The sequence below is a fragment of the Suncus etruscus genome, chromosome X, assembly GCF_024139225.1.
Source record: "Suncus etruscus isolate mSunEtr1 chromosome X, mSunEtr1.pri.cur, whole genome shotgun sequence".
Taxonomy (NCBI): Eukaryota; Metazoa; Chordata; class Mammalia; order Eulipotyphla; family Soricidae; genus Suncus; species Suncus etruscus.
In genome coordinates, this window is record NC_064868.1 from 75,121,260 (window position 1) to 75,127,869 (window position 6,610).

At 37.1% G+C, this 6,610-nt stretch overlaps 1 pseudogene; it reads left to right on the plus strand.

The window, feature by feature from the left end:
- LOC125998923 (Y-box-binding protein 2-like) overlaps positions 1 to 5,629 on the plus strand; it is a 234,823-nt pseudogene extending 229,194 nt beyond the window's left edge.
- The last annotated feature ends 981 nt before the right edge of the window (positions 5,630 to 6,610 follow it).

Below are 6,610 nucleotides of genomic sequence, written 5' to 3' on the forward strand. Positions count from 1 at the left end.
CCTTACCTCTAGTGCTACCTCTCCAGCTCCAAAGCAGAGGACTTTTTTCTTTTTTTATTCATATCTTTATTTAAACACCTTGATTACAAATAAGATTGTAGTTGGTTTTCAGTCATGTAAAGAACACCCCCCCTTCACCAATGAAACATTCCCATCACCAATATCCCATATCTCCCTCCTCCCCACCCCTACTTCGCCTGTACTCTAGACAGGCTTTTTACTTTCTTCATTCATTCACATTGTTATGGTAGATCTCAATATAGTTATTTCTCTAACTGCACTCATCACTCTTTGTGGTGAGCTTCATGTCATGAGATGGACCTTCCAGCCCTCCTCTCTTTTGTCTCTGAGAATTATTGCAAAAATGTCTTTTTATTTTTCTTAAAATGCATAGATGAGGCAGACTATTCTGCATCTATCTCTTTCCCCCTGGCTTATTTCACTCAGCATCATAGATTCCATGTACATCCATGTATAGGAAAATTTCATAACTCCATCTCTCCTGACAGCTGCATAATATTACATTGTATATATGTAGCACAGACTCTTTAGCCAATTCATCTGTTGAAGGGCATCTTGGTTGTTTCCAGTGTCTGGCTATTGTAACTAGTGCTGCAATGAATATCGGTGTGAGGAAGGGATTTTTGTATTGTATTGTTATGTTCCTAGGATATATCCCTAGGAGTGGTATAGTTGGATTGTATGGGAGCTCAATTTCCAGTTTTTGGAGGAATCTCTATATCGCTTTCCATAAAGGTTGGACTAGAGGGCATTCACACCAGCAATGAATATGAGTTCCTTTCTCTCCACATCCCTGCCAGCATGTTTGTTCTCATTCTTTGTGATGTTTACTTATCTCTGTGGTGTGAGATGGTACCTCATAATTGTTTTGATTTGCATCTCCTTGATGATGAGTGATGTGGAACATTTTTGCATGTGCCTTTTGGCCATTTGTATTTCTTCTTTGGCAAAGTGTCTTTTCATTTTTTATCCCCATTTTTTGATGGAATTAGATGTTTTTTCTTGTAAAATTCCGATAGTGCCTTGTATATTGTGGATATTAGCCCCTTATATGATGTGTATTAGGTGAATAGTTTCTCCCACTCAGTGGGTGGCTCTTGTATCCTAGGCACTATTTCCTTTGAGGTGCAGAAGCTTCTCAGCTTAATATATTCCCATCTGTTAGTCTCTGCTTTCACTTGCTTGGAGAGTGCAGTTTCCTCCTTGAAGATGCCTTTATTTTTAATGTCATGGAGATTTTTACCTATATGTTGTTTTATATACCTTATGGTTTCAGGTCTGATATCAAGGTCTTTAATCCATTTGGATTTTACCTTCATACATGGTGTTATCAGGGGATCTGAGTTTACTTTTTGCAAGTGGCTGGCCAGTTGTGCCAAGACCACTTGTTGAAGAGGCTTTCCTTGCTTCATTTAGGATTTCTTGCTCCTTTATAAAAAAATTAAGTGATTTTATGTCTGGGGAATATTCTCCGAGTACTCAAGCCTATTTCACTGATTTGAGGGTCTGTCTTTATTCCAATATCATGCTGTTTTGATAACTATTGCTTTGTAATACAGTTTAAAGTTGAGGAAAGTGATGCCTCCCATAGTGCTTTTCCTAATGCTTTAACTATTCGAGGGTGTTTATTGTTCCAAATGAATTTCAAAAGTGCCTGGTCCACTTTTTTGAAGAATGTCATGGGTGTCTTTAGAGGGATCACATAAAATCTGTACAATGCTTCGGGAAGTATTGCATTTTAATGATGTTTATCCTACCAATCCATGAGCAGGGTATATGTTTCCATTTCTGTGTGTCCTCTCTTATTTCTTGGAGCAGGGTTTTATAGTTTTCTTTGTATAGGTCCTTCATGTCTTTCGTCAAGTGACTCCAAGGTATTTGAGTTTGTGTGGCACTAATGTGAATGGAATTGTTTTCTTAATGTCCATTTCTTCCCTATCATTATTGGTGTATAATAAGGCCATTGATTTTTGTGTGTTAATTTTTATAGCCTGCCACGTTCTATATAAATCTATTGTTTCTGGAAGCTTTTTGGTAGAGTCTTTAGGGTTTTCTAAGTAGAGTATCATGTCATCTGCAAACAGTGTGAGCTTGACTTCTTCCTTTCCTATCTGGATTCCCTTGATATCTTTTTCTTGCCTAATTACTATAGCAAGTACTTCCAGTACTATGTTGATGAGGAGTGGTGAGAGAGGACAGCCTTTTCTTGTATCAGAATTTAGAGAAAAGGGTTTTAGTTTTTCTCCATTGAGGATGATATTTGCCATTGGCTTGTGGTAGATGGTCTTAACTATGTTGAGAAAGGTTTTTTTTCATTCCCATATTGCTGAGAGTTTTTATCAAGAAAGGGTGTTGGACCTTATCTTTCTCTGTGTCTATTGGTATGATCATGTGATTTTTCTTTTTCTTTTTGTTGATGTTGTGTATTATGTTGATAGATTTATGGATGTTATATCATTCTTGCATTCCTGGGTTGAAACATACTTGATCATAGTGAATGATCTTTTTGATTAGGCATTGGATTCTATGTGTCAGGATTTTTTTGAGGATCTTTGCATCTATGTTCATCAGGGATATTGGTCTTAATTGTATTTTTTGGCAGCATCTCTGCTGTTGGTATCAAGGTGCTGTTGACTTCATAAAAGCTATTTGGAGGTGTTCCTGTGTTTTCAATTTCGTGAAAGAGCCTGGCCAGGATTCGTAGTAGTTCCTCATGAAAGGTTTGAAATAATTCATTAGTTAAACCATCTGGGCCTAGGCTTCTGTTTTTGGGCAGAATTTCGATTACCGTTTTAATTTCCTCAATAATGATGGTGTTGTTTAGATATGCTATGTCCTCCTTATTCAAACTTGGAAGGTTATAAGAGTTCAACAATTTATCATTTCTTCCAGGTTCTAATATTTGGTGGCTTACAGTTTCTCAAAGTAGTTTCTGATTACACTTTCAATCTCTGCAATATCTGTAGTGATCTCCCCTTTTTCATTTCTAATACGAGTTATTAAGATTTTCTGTCTTTCTTTGTTAGTTTTGCTAATGGTCTATCAGTCTTGTTAATTTTTTTCAAAGAATCAACTTCTGCTTTCTTTGATCTTTCAGATTGTCTTTTGGGTTTTCACTTTATTGATTTCTGCTCTAAGATTTGTTATTTCCTTCTGTTTCCCTATTTTTGGTTCCTATTGTTGATCATTTTCTAATTTTATAAGCAGTGTCATTAAACTATTCAGGTATACCTTTTTAATTTAATTTTTTAATTCTTTTATTTTTATTTTTTATTAAATATATTTTTATTTAATTTTTAATTCTTTTATTTTTATTTTTTTATTAAATATATTTTTATTTAAGTAACATGATCATATTTGGGTTACAGTCATAACCAGAAGACCCCCCCCTTCACCAGTGCAACATTACCCCCTCCCCCCTACCCATCCCCTGCCTCTTTTCGAGACAGGCATTCTACTACAGTAATTTGTTTTTAAGTTCAGTAAGTTGTATTTTTTCCTTAAAGGATAAGAGTAAAAAAAAATATAGTAAAGGTGTGATAGTGGCAATCACCAATGTTTGCATAGGTCCAGAAAAATGGAGAAAATGGGAGAAAAAAAATCCTTGACCTGATTACAAAAAGGCCTCACCCCAGAAGTTTATTGGCATAAGACAGACTCTGGGTTCCAGGCATACCAGTCTATCCAACTCCAGTCATTCTCAAGGTCCCGGTGAAACTTTTTCACACTTTAGCTATAGTTAGTATCAGACTTTTATATTTAAAGAATCTGGATTCTGTGCATTTCTTTCGTTGGTGTCAGGCTGATGTGGAGCATCCTCTAGTTTCAGCATATCATTAAATGCAGAGCAATCTGCTCTGCATGCAGACTGTTGCTGAGTCACCTGGGTGTTGGGAGTACACTTTGGAGTAAGTCAATGCCAAAGCAGTGGTAGGTCTTCTCTGGTAGAGGCTTGGATCCTGGGAATGTTAAAGACAATTGTGATTGTTTCCATAGTTCAGGTGTGTGTGGGCGATGCCCATTCTTCTGAGGCCTGAGCCAAATCATTATGCCAATGTTCAGGGTAAAAGGCCTAATTACATTACCAAATTTGTGTTCCCATCTCTATTAGATAAGAACTTATTTGTATATGTATTATTTTCCCATTTTAATGTGCCTATGCAAAGGAGAAGCAATGCCACAAGATATTGTTGGTGCATCTGGGGGCCAACGAATAAATTCCAACATTTCCCGTAACTTGGTATAAACGTGAAATCTGTACAGAGTTACTCTTCTACCAGTATTGCTTATAAAACAGATCTCATAGGGGGAAAATCAAGCAATCAAATAACTAATCTAGTGGGCAAAATTGTCCCAAATGAGGATATTTTAAAAGAGTTATAGATGTTAAGGGAATACATCTGAGCTATACAAAAGAGATATATGTGACCCTTTTATGTTTTAAAAAGAAAAGAAAAAGAAAAAGAAAACAAGGGTATTTGAAGACAACAGGTGATAGTTGAGTTTGCGACATGTTTTGCTGCATTACGGAACCCTATATTTTCCTTGAACTAGGGGTTATGCTGAAGCTGATTCCGGTATCATGCAACAGTCCATAGTTTGATGGTGACATAAGGGGCCACCAAGCATGGGTCAACAGGTGTGTTGGTCATAGTTGTTTGCGTAGGCATGAGCTGGGGACCGAGAGGGTGTCATTCAATGAGGAGTTGGATGGTGGTGTTGGGGGAGAAGGTCAGTCTTGGTGTCTATCAAATTAGGAACTGAGGATAAGGAGGGTTGAATAAGGGGAAGATAATGGTTCAGGGTTTGGGTATGAGGAGGTAGGAGAAACAAAGGGATGAGGGGAGAAGCAATACATAAAAGACTAAACAATAAAGGTCAATTTGAGTGTTTTGTCAGAATCTTGAGCATCCTGATTCTATTCCAAGGAGCAATCTAGGATCAGGAACGTTTTTGGATAATGATAAAAAAGTATATTTGGCTTTGAAAAATAATATTACTAGCAAGCAAAACAGGGGGTCTAATATACCTAGGGGAGGGGTTTCCCTCCTCTGGCCACTCCCCAGGGCCCGAGTTGCCAGGGCCAGCCATGAAGACCCGCCTGGTGTGGGGGGTCCCAGTCTTCTGGACCAAGTGTTCAGCCCAGGAGATCTGTGGCCCGCTGTCCCACCAGCGCAGGTATACCCTTTCTTCCTTTCTGATGTGTGCTTGCAAAGCTATAAATTTTCCTCTCATTACTACTTTTGCTGTGTCCCATAGATTCTGATAGTTTGTGTTTTCATTATCATTTGTTTCCAGGAAAGTTTTGATTTCCTCTTTGATTTTATCTCAGACTCACTGGTTATTCAGTAGCAGGCTGTTTAATTTCCAGTTGTTAAACATTTTGTTCTGTGTCCCTTGAATATGGCAGAGATCCCCTCAGGCAGGACAGAAGCAATCAGTAAAGGAGAGAGAGATGGAGGCTCTAAGCAGTGTCCCAGAGGCCTATGTTCACCCTTTCTTCATTCAAATCTTGCCTCCTAACCTGCAGCAACTTATTGATGTCACTGATGGGGTACAAGATAAAGAGAAAACTCCATTGGACAGGGGTCAACAACAGGGAAAATGAATGTGTCCCGCAGCCAGATTCAAGTCCATGTATTAAAGGCTTTTCTGTCTCAGAAGATCCCAGGAGCATACCAAAGAAGGTAAAGATGGAGGAGAAGGTGGAGAATCCAAGACCATCCAAAGCCCAATTGAGAATCTGCTTACAGAACCTCCTGTAACTTTCTTTTAGAGTATTCTCTCGATCCTATTTGCATCAGTCAATATATTATTGGTTATATTGTTCTAACTGTATAGATCTTAATAGCTACTATGCCCCAATGCAAGAAGATAATTATGTATCCAACTTTAGTGTTTTAATACTAGTTTGCACAGTTCCAGGGAAATGCATAATATTGTTAGATTTTGAATAGTTCTCAGCTATCCTAGTGAATGTTTTCCTAATTCTCTGCTGCTTGATTGTATATATTTAGCAAGTTATTCTCAAATTATGTGTGTTAAAATGTTCTTTGTCCACACTAGTCGATAGAAAAGGAATTTGGATACTATAGAATCTTATTACAGTGCTCGTTATAAGAATGCTTTAGCAAACTTATTTTTAAACTGTATATATATATATATATATATATATATATATATATATATATCTATCTGCTGAAATGTTCTTGTAATTTTGTTTTGGGAAGATAATGAAAAAGGAACTAGAATGCTATAGACTTGCAAAACAGTGCTCTGTGTAAGAATGTTTAAAATTTTTTCAAATTAAATGTATCTGCAGAAAGGTTCTAATGTTTATGTTCAGAGAAGTAAATGAAAATTTTTGTGATATATATAAGACAAGCGTATGGAAAAAGCTGATTGCTTTGAAAATGATGTATGCACAATTTAATCAATTATGCTTTTTACAACTCACCACCTTACAGCAGTTTTTCCTTTTATTTCCCCAACTTTCACTGTGCCTATGCAAAATAACAACCACTTTTATAAGTTTTGACCTGAGGTTCCCACCTCTGGTGGAGAACAGTAGAACAAAACTTTTGTAGCA